The sequence below is a fragment of the Meles meles genome, chromosome 5 (genome assembly GCF_922984935.1).
Source record: "Meles meles chromosome 5, mMelMel3.1 paternal haplotype, whole genome shotgun sequence".
Taxonomy (NCBI): domain Eukaryota; kingdom Metazoa; phylum Chordata; class Mammalia; order Carnivora; family Mustelidae; genus Meles; species Meles meles.
In genome coordinates, this window is record NC_060070.1 from 61707124 (window position 1) to 61719124 (window position 12001).

A 12001-nucleotide genomic window follows, 5' to 3' on the forward strand; every position below is an offset into this window, starting at 1 on the left:
AAATTTGTAATTTTGAAAATTTCACAATTTTCATTTCAAACACAGAGAAGAGCCCAGAAGATACTATAACCCAGGTGTACCCAACGCTGATAATAAACATTCATAGTCCGCCATAGTTATTCCAGATCTGTAAACTAGAACTTCCTCCACGATCTTCCCTTTCCTTAGCTTACTTGCCTGAGACAGCCATTATCTGAAAACTGGGAGGTTTTCCTCGGCATGTTTTTAGGTGTTTCACACATTTGTATGTCTCCATGAACAATAGGCACTATTGTTCTTTTCTATTTTAAAGTGTTGAATAAGTGGTGGCATGTCAAACATACTCTTGCAACTTTATCTGTTTCTGAACTTTTTATGTATTACTTCACACATGCTGATCTATATAAATGCTTTGAATTTAATGACAGCATAAATTATACTGAATGAGGAAAGCACTTGATAATTTTTCCAGGATTTAAAAACAAATATTTGATATGTACTACAGATCTAATTTCTTCTTTGCCTCTCACAGGTTGGGGTTTTTTTTTTGTTGTTGTTGTTTGTTTGTTTGTTTGTCCCAAAGCCAATTATTAAATATTCTTGTTTTCTTACTGATCTGTAATGCTCTCCTCCCCCTTTCCTGGAGTCTCCAGACCCTTATTCTCTATACTTCAGATCCTCATTCACACCAGAACTGCATTGACCTACAATATGAGTGCCACTAGGCACGTGTAGCTCTTTAAATTTAAATTAATTAAATGTTAAAAGTTTAGTTGCTCGATTTTCTCACCTCATTTCAAGTGCTCAGCAGCTCACATGTGGCTAGTGAACCTCCGAATGGGAGAGCAGTCTATATATAGAGCATTTCCATCAACACAGAAAGTTCCATTGATGGGAAAGAGATGCATCAGCGTGTAAGTGACTAATGATAAAATATTTTTCCTTCAGTGGGCTCTCTACATTTAACTCGATTCTTTTACGAAATGAATCCAACTCGGATATTAGCCTTTGTTTAAAGTAAGGCTGAAGCATCTAGCCTCTGGGCTTCCCCCCAAAGCACAGCATCGAGGTCGGTGGCTCCCAAAACTGATTGCATATTAGAATCACCTGAAAATTGAAATACTAGTGTGGGGAGATGGGATGGGGAACTATTGGTTTTAAAAGCTCTGCAGGTGAATTCTAACATTTGGCTGGCTCTGGGAACCACAGACCTAAGTGGGGACCTAGCCTGGCCGGCTCTGTGACCCTGCTGACTTTGCTGCCCTTGCTGCCACCTCCCTTCTCTGTCCTTCACTGTCAGGTCTGTAGGCCAGGCCCAGGCCTTCATTCTCACACACCTGCCTCTGGCCTTACAATTTGCCATGGACCCAAGCTTGGCCTTTCCCTTCCCATGGCATCTTCTGCTATATCTGGAGCTCCGCTCTGGCAGCAGCGACCCGCTTATCTTTCTTCACTTCATAGCAATTGCTCTTGTTAGAATTTCAGTCTAACTGACCTATACACTTAATATTGGTAAAGGTGCTTCAACCATGCCAGTGATAGGAGTAGAAGTGAATTTCCACAGACAGGAAGTTATTGGTTACTCGGTTTCTCCTGTTCATTTCCTATTAGACAACCAAAATTAAATGGAGAGAGACTATTTTTTTTAAAAAGATTTTATTTATTTGTCAGAGAGATAGGCACAGCGAGAGAAGGAACAGAAGCAGGGGGAGTGAGAGAGGGAGAACAAGCTTCCCGCGGAGCCAGCAGCCGGATGTGGGGCACGATCCCAGGACCCTGGGACTATGACCTGAGCTGAAGGCAGATGCTTAATGACTGAGCCACCCAGGCACCGCATGAGAGAGAGTATTTTTCATACAGTTCTCAGAGAACCCCAGAACCCAGAACCATAGAAGGACCATCGGAGACATTTAGTCGAAGGTACCATTAGTGTGAGTAGATGTTAAAATGTTGAAGATCTCACTGGACACGCCATGGGCTAGAGGCACAACCAAGCACTCACTCAGCTCTGTTCACTCCCGGGCAGACCTCTGCCCAATATATGCTGCTGTCCCTCTTCAAGTAAACATTCATTTAAAGCAAAAACAAACAATTTGAAATCCTTATGATAAAGTAATATTTAACTGTCAGAATGACTTTTTTCAAAGTATGGGTTGGGAATGGGGGGAAAAAATCCAACTTTTGTGGGTCTCCAATATTATTATACAACTTGTGGGACTCTCACAGGGAATGCATCACGTGGGGAAAGAAATATTTATTAAAATTTTGAAAAGAAATAATAACTATAACTTCCAAAAACCAGACACCACACACTTGGCAATACAGAAAAGATATTTTGTGACTTAATTGCTGATCCACCTTGTAATACTTTTTTACTATATATTTCTTGTTTCCATTTTTCAGGTGAGAAAATCCAGGTTCCAGGGTGTAAGCAGATCACCTCCCAGTGTGTTAGATGCCTCTCATTGGTTGGGGCTTTCTATACCTTTCTGAGTGCACAGATTATAGTGTGACCTTTGTATGTGTTCATTTCCCCCATTCAAGCCTCACTGCTGAGGGAAAAGCCAAGGTCTTGTCTGAGTCCAAACCCTCAGTGCCTCTTGGTGGGCAGTCAACACAAGTGTACACTTTATATGCCTGCATTTCTTAAAGGACTAGTACTTACAGCCACCATCTGGCTTCATTTGTAAACTCTGCAGATGGTTCTTTGAGATGTAGAGCTAAGAACCTCTCTAGACACAAGAGTGGTAAGAGTTGCTTGCAATTCCTATTCTTTAAAAACAAGGCCCCCTTTTACACTGTGGGGAAAAAAACATGTAAATCTTGGGGCGCCTGGGTGGCTCAGTGGTTTAAGCTGCTGCCTTCGGCTCAGGTCATGATCTCGGGATCCTGGGATCGAGTCCCGCATCGGGCTCTCTGCTTGGCAGGGAGCCTGCTTCCTTCTCACTAAAAAAAAAAAAAACAAAACAAAAAAAAACACGTAAATCTTCCACCTCCATTAAAGCATGGGAACTACTTATAATGGGGAAATTAAAAAAAAAAAAAAATTCTTCCTTTAAACTGCAGCCAGTGGGGAAAGACAGAGGCCTCCAGGCTGGAGCCTGGGCCATCCTCACCAAATCTGTTGGCCTTTTTCAAATAATTGGCATTTCCTTTGGAAATCATTTATTGTAGGTAGTTTCCCTCCTCTGGTGCACTATTTTTAGAACATTCTTATTGGTTGTAATTTCTTGCCAGCGTGTGAGTTATTTGTAATGTTTTCCTCCATCAAGAATCCCTGTTGTGGTTTATTTTTAATGGACTTATTGCCTATTCCCAGTAGGAAAGTTTTATGATGGAATTTATAGCTACTCGATTACTTTCTTCACGTGTTTTAGATTTGTGAACCTCCTGGGAAATAGTGTATAGCAGAAACGTTAATTTGGCTCCGTCTGTGACTTTTACTCCGTGCCCCTGCAGGAGTGTTGCAGCCTGCCCAGTGGCCAGCCTCACCTCTTCCTCCCGTCGGGTCCTGGTACAACCTCATCCATCAGGAAATTGAATAAAAGTAAAACTGGAGAGTTCTCCCTTACGATCAACATCATTTTTGGTTCATTTCAATTTTATTCCCATTGCAACTTTGGAGCACTTCAGCTGTGTGGGAAGAAGGAAATTGAAGTAAGGGTTTTTTCAGGACTGAGCAGGTTAGATTTTTTGTTGTTGTTGTTTTAATTGTGGATTTTCTTTGTCTTAAACACACAAACACACTGTCATCCTTTTGAGGTGACACTTGCAGATTTTCAAACTGGATAGTAATAATTTAAAAAATGCAACTGCTTTTTTTTTGTTGCAACTGCTTTTCAAACTAAAACGGTTTGTGAAAGATCCAGGCAACCAGAGCTGTTCTGGGACGCAGATGTCCCCTAAATACATTTGATAACTCTTCAAGGAGCAGACTTCCCTCCCCCTCCCTTTAAAAAAATAAAAAACTGTTTTAGTTTCGTTTTCATTTAAGTTCAAGGGGAAAGTATTTCGTTATTTAACTGATATTTAAAAGGGAATATTAATTAAAAATTCAGACTTTTTTGAGCAGAATAAAACCACTGAGAGGGAATAAGAGGTTAGCAGGTAAAATGGAAGTTAGCAGAATGATAGCAAAGACAAAGTGTCAATAATAATAGTAGCTGCATTTTTCTAACACCTTTAGACTTTTTGAATCTTTAACATAATCTTCACTGATCCACCTCTAATTTTCTGGAGAGGTCAAGGAATAAAGGATAGGACACCCTCACTCCTTCTCAATAATAAGGAAGAAAGGAGAAAAGGATATTTCACAACAAATGAACTGACTTTTTTTGAGGTAGATGTATTTCAAGGATCTAATTTCTAGACATTTTAAAATAAGGAATCTTTCTTCATTGTTAATGGAAAGTTACAGCCACTTAAGGAACTTAAAGTTTTGAATGTATCATTTGGGAGCTCTTTAATGAGTAGGAATGTCTTACTCATTCTTCCATGATCTCACTATTAATAGCTATAATTGAAGTGTACCATAAAGTTTCAAGGAATGTTGATCCACCGGGAGTTAAGGCCTTATTTTGTCGTACATTGAAGAGGTTAATTAAAGGCATCAAGGACATGGGGTAAAAGAAACAGAACATTATTTTAAGTTTTTATTTATTTATTAATCCATCAATCGCAGCATTATTAACCTCTCTCCTTTTCCTCAGTTATCATTAGTAATTCTGAAGTCCCTTTAGGAATGACCAGATAGGAAGGAAAATGGAATGAATCAAGATCATATGTAAATTACTGTCCTTCTGGGGAAACACAATGAATTGATCCATTCTGTGAGTTCCTGAGAACCTAGGTGAAGGAGACAATTGGATCCTTGAGTGTAATTGAAATCATGATGAGTAAATGCTCCTTACACTGAAGGGCCCATGAACAGTCCTCTGTAAGCATGTAAAATTAAATAAGACTTGACTGAACAAGTTCTACAGGCCAGGTATCATATAGTCAATGGAGCACAGTACAGAGCTCCTTGTGAAGGCTGGGAAGTGTCAGCCCAAACCAATGGCCAGAGTTCATATTCTCTGATGCTCAGATATTCCATTTACCTCAGTTCAACAAATTTACTGAAGGCCAGTTACGTGTTAGTGATGGGGAGCTGATACAATATACAAGGCATGGGTTCTTCATGCTAAGAGCTTGGCAGTTTATCATCTGGTGAAGTGAATCCTGAATTCTTCCCAACTTGACTTTCCACTGTTCCCAAAGTGCACGTGGAGCCTTCTGCTTCTGAAGATAAAATAGATTCAGCTTCTTACCTAATAGTATCTCTTATTCCTTTATTTGAGCTATTTGTTGGGGGAGCAATTACTGAATACTTATTCTAGATACATGAGTTCATTTATTGTCACTTCACTTAATCGGGTTTGCTTTTCATGAGCCTCTTACACTTCAGATTTTGTCCCTGGGTTTTTCCAGATCTTACATTGTGAATTTCCTTCTCTCTTTATCCCTGGTCCGGACGTATTTCTCCCTCACTGTCTCCCATTTCTCATTTCTCTTTCCACATCTCTCTTCCTCTCCTCTCTTTCCAAAGGCAAAACTAAACTAAGGCTAAAAATTATTAGAATAGTTAACAAATACTATACAGAAACTCAATGATGTATTTGGCTAATGGATGGGAGTGAAAGTTTATGATACTTAAATTTCATCTGTAAGAATTCATGTCTTTAAAAACTCTGAAGTAACTGTTCAGAGAACGTGAGCATGTTTATTTCAACAGGCTGATCTCTTAGTTTTTTCTATCCTTTGAACGTTCAGATTTTTGCTTGTAGATTTCACAGAGGAACCCATGTGCTCACGCTACACAAACATGACTTTACTGTTAGGATAAAGCAAAAACTTCTTTAGTGCCTATGAAATAAAATACAAATACTCAACCTTAAGAATTATGGTCATCCCTAACTTCTCTGTAATTTGCCTCTCCACCCTTTTTCTTCCTAGCTTCCTGCCATCCTCTGCTCCCATCTTGTTGTCCGTTCAGTGCTCTGCACCTTCCTGCCCTCACACCTGTGTTCACAGTCTGTCCCCACAGCTGCATTGCCTTGAAGCCTAGTCCGCCTTCAGTGTCTCTCTCATCCATGAACCGCTGGAAACATTTTAGACCTTTAATATCATTAATATTAATATTATGTTGTAATTGCAACTTTTGGGGCCTCCTTTGCATCAGCCAATCACCATGCTAAGCACTCTGTATATATTATCTCATTGCATCCTTCCAAAGTTAAGGAGATAGACGTTTCAAAGCTTGCTCAAATTCACCAGTGTCCACGTAGAATTGGACCTCAGGTGTACATCAGTCCACGGTTCAGATTTGCAACGTGAGGGAAGAATAACTGAAAAAAACTGAAGGAGAAACTTCAAGCAGTGAAGTTAGAAATTGACAAAAATAATCTAAGTGAGAAGTAATGGGTGAATTAGTGGCAATAGGGAAAAGGGGAAACTAGTAGAAATACTATCATGATATAATTGACAACACCCAATATTTGACTGACTGTGAAGGCACAAGAAAGATCAAGAAACATCTTGGTTACCAGTGTTGGTGACAAGGGCAAATGAGGGTTCCATGAGAGCTGTGGCCTGGTTGGGATTGAAGTCAAGCAGAGCAAAAACATTTACTTTGAGATAATAGCTTAAGCATAACCTGTTGCATTTTTTTTTTTTTTCCTCTGAGTAACTGAGATTTGTCCCTGGTGGTCCTTCTGCCAAGAAGTCTAAGACCTAAACTTGATCTTATAGCCCAAAGGTAGCAGGAGGGCAGGTCCAGAAAAAGACATTTTTAAGTAATCATCATTACTCTGCTTTCAATTTCAAAGAGATTTTTTTTTAAGATTTTATTTATTTATTTGACAGAGAGAGATCACAAGTAGGCAGAGAGGCAGGCAGAGAGAGAGGAGGAAGCAGGCTCCCTCCAGAGCAGAGAGCCCGATGCGGGGCTCGATCCCAGGACCCTGAGATCATGACCTGAGCCGAAGACAGCGGCTTAATCCACTGAGCCACCCAGGCGCCCCCAAAGAGATATTTTTTAAGTCCACAGCAAGATGATAGTTTGAAAAGAAATCTTTTTATTTTGTAAGAGACTTCCTTTATTGGAGAGAAAGAATTTTCTAAGCCAGGCTTTGAATATTAAGAGTCATAAACAGACGACTGTAGCATAAAGTGTTTTTTTTAATTTAATTTTATTTTCAGTGTTCCAAAATTCATTGTTTATGCACCACACCCAGTGCTCCATGCAATAAGTGCCCTCCACAATACCCACCACCAGGCGTACCCATCCCCCAACCCCCTCCCTCCAAAACCCTCAGTTAGAACAAAGAAGGATGTGGCTGGGACAAGAAGGCGGTTCCTGTTAGGGAGGAAAAGGAAATAAAAATTCTTTCAACATCTAAGGAGAGGAGCTGGGGTGTCACGGGGAGGGAGAAGGTAGAAGAGAAAGCGAGAGTGTGCATGAACATAGTGAAGCATGAAGAGCAAGAGATGAGCCAAGTGGGGGATCTCGTACATGCTCCACGGCTACCTTGTCAAGCAGAAGGAGGAGAGGATCTGGTTCTAGGTCCTGCGATGGAAAAATCCCAGTAGGTTTAGGAGAATCATAAAGGAGAGAACTTGTTCCTTCTTTTCTACAGCATGGCCCCTATGAAGAGGCCAACATTCAGCATAATCCCAGAGCAGCAAGACATCCCAAGAAGACAGCGGTGAACAAAGACAGTAATTATCAGTGATAATTATCAGTGATAAAGACAGTAATTATCAGTGATAAAGAAGGGCTTTAGGTGGAAAGGTCTCCAATGTCATTCCCGGTTCCCAGGGCCTGTAGGTGGATTGCAAGGTATCCAGAACTTTCTGTATGTCTTGGACCAGGAATGGAGAAGTGGTACTAGAACTGGAAGAAGCCAGAGGTCAGGAAGCAGAGGCTAAAGAGTGAGGAATCACAGCACTAGAGACCATTGCTGAGAAGTAATATGGGAGAAGAATGGAATCTGAAAGAACAGAATGGGCCTAGCTATGCCACCAGGTGTGGGTGGTAGCCCATGCACCATGTTAGTGACCAGTGGGGTCAACCTAAAGCACAGAAGAGGCCCCTAGGGCAAGGGATGTGGCAAACTAGGAGATCCTTTCCTCTTCATGCAACAGAGCATGTAAGGTGTGTGATACGTGAAATCATCTCTGGTCAGACAAGCAGAAAGGGGAAGATGAGGGATGAGTGTTCAAAATTTATTCTAGGGTTTAAACTGGAAAGATGTTAATAAAATTAAATTGGCAAGCAGAAAAGGCAGGAAGTCATGTGGAGTTATCTTCATATGAAGCAGTTTAGATAATTTATAGAAAAATTAATTTAAAGTTTTCTGAATCTGAGTCAAGGTGGGTCCATTTTGACTTCTCCATTTTAGATGGCCTCAAATCAACTTTGTTCTTTATGGTGTGGTGCTCAGATCTGTGTCATTAATAAACAGAGGCTATCTGACAGTTTTTTATTTTAGCTATTTTTTTCTCAATAAGTAGGTGCTAAACTCAGATATTAAATTTCAAAATTAATAAAACATTCACAAAAAGCTTTGTGCCTTATAAATGTGCCAGGGTAAAGTTCTAGTTGTCCCACCAGAATTACACTGACAAAATAGGGAACATAATTAAAAAAAAAAGACTTGGGAGGGAAAATTATGAATTTGTTATTTTAACATTTTCATTTTAGAATAGTTTTAGATTCATAGAAAAATTATAACGATGGCACAGAGATTTTTTTTGTCTACTTACACTCAGTTTTCCTATTTTTAATCTCTTATCTGAGTGTGTTATGTTTGTCACCATTAATAATCACATATTCATACATAATTGTTAACTAAATTGCATACTTTATTCAGATTTTCTTACTTTTTATCTAATGTCTTTTATTGTTCCTGGATCCCTTCCAGGATATGACATTGCAGTTAGCTGTTATGGTTCCTTTGGTTTCTCTTGGCTGATGGTTTCTCAGACTTTTCTGGTTTTTGATGATCTTGTCAGTTTTGAGAAGTACTGGTCAAGTATCTTATTGAAAGTGCCTCAATTAGTATTTGTCTGATGTTTTTTCTTGTGATTGGACTAGAGTTGTGACTTTGAGAGGAATAACACAGAGAAAAAGTACCATTTTTATGACATCATGTTAGGGGTATATACTGTCAAGTTGTTGGTTGATGTTGATCACCTGGCTGAGGTAGTGTTTGCCCAGCCTCTTCACCATGAAATTATCCCTGTCCTCTCCTTTTCATACTACACTCTTTAGAAGAAAGTCATTCTGCACAGCTCACATGTGAAAGAATAGAGAAATATGCTCCATTCCATTGAAGGAGAAGTCTGTACATAAAATGAATTCATTTTGACACACAGAGTTCAATATGCCTTAGAAATAAATTGTGGAAACTCTCTGGGAGGGTTGAAAACACAAAATTGTAGCTCCGTAGAAAAACAATGGTGAGAGAGTGAGAGAGAGAAAGAGATCAGTCCACAGAAGGATGATATTAAGTAGGTATCTAGAAGATGAGAGAGAGAGGGGGTGCCTAGGTAGCTCAGTTGATTAAGTGTCTGTCTTTGAGTTAGGTTATGCTTCTAGGGTTCTGGGATCAAGCACCGCATCAGGCTCCTTGCTCAGTGGGGAGTCTGCTTCTCCTTCTGACCTTTCCCACACACTCTCTCTTTCTTTCACTCTCTCTAATAAATAAATAAATAAATAAAATCTTAAAAAAAAAAAAAAGATGGGAGAGAGATGAAGGGAGAGAAGGAGGACCGCTAGAGAACAACGTACCTGAAGCCAATAGAAAACAGTTTCAAAAGGAGAGAAGATTTTAAGTGCTGCAAGAAAGACAAGAAATTTTGTGCCTCTATTAATTAACAGAAACTGGAACATATTGTTTTGAGTTTATGTCATTGTCACCTCTTAGCCCTTCCCACAGCTGACATGCCCATTTCTCCACTAAACTCTGGTCATGTGTTATCTTGGTTTTCCCAATGAATTATTTTTTACTGTTATTACCAATTTTCATTCCACAGCATCCGGTGGAAGAAGGGGATTCCTGACGTAGCAAATTGTTAGGATGCTTTTGTATCACAACTGGGTATTTTCTTATGAAAGACTATTTTCTGAAGTACCCTTTTAAGTTCAGAGGTACTTCAGAAAAATAATGGATGGGTAGACAGCTCATGTACCGAAATGATCCTCTGAGAGAGCACTCCTTGGGAACTCTGCACACAAATACCACGTATGCCAGCACCAAGAGAGGCAGGGTGCGGTGGGAGAGGCAGGGAAATGGAGTGAGAAGAGGTGGGTTTTATCCTCAGCTGCATTTCTCTTCAAGCTACATGATGTCAAGGAAGACTCCTCATCTTTGACGTTGGCTTCATCATCCATGAGGTGAGCAGCCTGGGCTAGCTGCTCCCTACATGTCTAGTCATTGTGTTATGTGATCTGAATTGTACATGATTTGGTATTAAGTAAACTCAACATATAAAGAAAGGTTTTATTTAATATAATAGTAAACATCTTCCTCTTAAACTAACTACTTTCAGGCAACAGAGACAAGCACAATTATACTTTGGTGAAATCCATTTTTTTAGTCAGACTATCCTGACAGCCTCAAGACTTTGGCAAATATTTCAGTCAGAGCCACACCGGAATTTACTCACTTAAGGCATACCATAGAAATGGTCAATTCTAAACCAGATACTTGTGATGCCACATAGACCAAAATCAAAAGGAAACTGACCCTTTTAAGACCTTGTTTTTCAGCCTCTGCCCTTGAAGTGGTATTTGGTAGATGAAGGGAAGGATGTTCCTAGAAATTAAAATATTGCTGGAAGAGTAATTCAGGGCTTTAGGATATAAATTTGTCTAAGAAGACTATTCTGAGGAAAAAGAAGAAGAAGAAAGAGAAGGAGAGGAAGAGAAGGAGCACTGTTTGAGGGATTCTGACAGAGATAATATATGTAAATTAGCCAGCACCATCTCTGGCTCATGAGAGTAACTCAATATATTCAACTTTTTATAAAACAAGGCCTAGCTTTCACTGGGCACTAATTAACTGTATTAGCAACCGGCAGCCAAAGTACCTTTTTTTTTCTCCCAGTGCAACATTAAGGTGCTAGTATTTTTTTTTTTTTTCCGTCTTTGGCTTGCTCAGGGGAGTTATGTGTAAATCTTTTGTATTTTGAGCCATTCTTAAAATTTACCAGTGGAGATAATATCTGTAACAAACATGAGTTTTGAAAATAAACCTTTTTTTTTAGTTTTTAGTTTTTAGAAACTGGGACATGGAGAAAGATTTCCTGGATCTTGTTGCATTTATGTCCAGCAACCCCAGTTCTGGAAAGATAACCCCACTTGTTATGGGTGGAAGCCTGATTTCCGCCCCATTTATATTACCTTGGAAAGAGTGAAGCCCAGATGAATGTTTATAACACTGCTGTACTTACTAATTTTCGAGTCTCTGTCCCTTGGACTAAACCCTGAGTCTACTGGGAAAACATGTTGTGTCTTTGCCTGGCACTTGGTGGAGTACCTGTAAGGTACTCAATATATAGTTGAAGGATAGGCGTTATCTCTAGGTTCCAAATGTAAGGATAAAACCAGTTCTAAAACACAAATTTCTTAGATGGTGCCAAGAGGCCACTGGGTCAGAATGGTGGGTAGCAGCTGTGGTTAAACATTCTTCATAACCTTTTTCACCACCACCAAAGGCACCTTACATAAAACCAGAGTGCAGGTCATCCAAGCTTCAAAGCAGATCTGTCTGGTTCTCCTTGCAACTAGATGGCCTCTAGGCCCCAACTACACAGCAATTTTGGAGCTGACCATTCTGAGTTTTATTGGAGTGCTTCCTGCCTCTAGTGAGCATTCCATTTATGTGAAAATTTTATTCATAAGCTTTGAGAATATGTTTTCTCAAGCCTAGACTCTCTGTGTTTTTCCAAAAACAAATACACTGGGATTATTGCACAT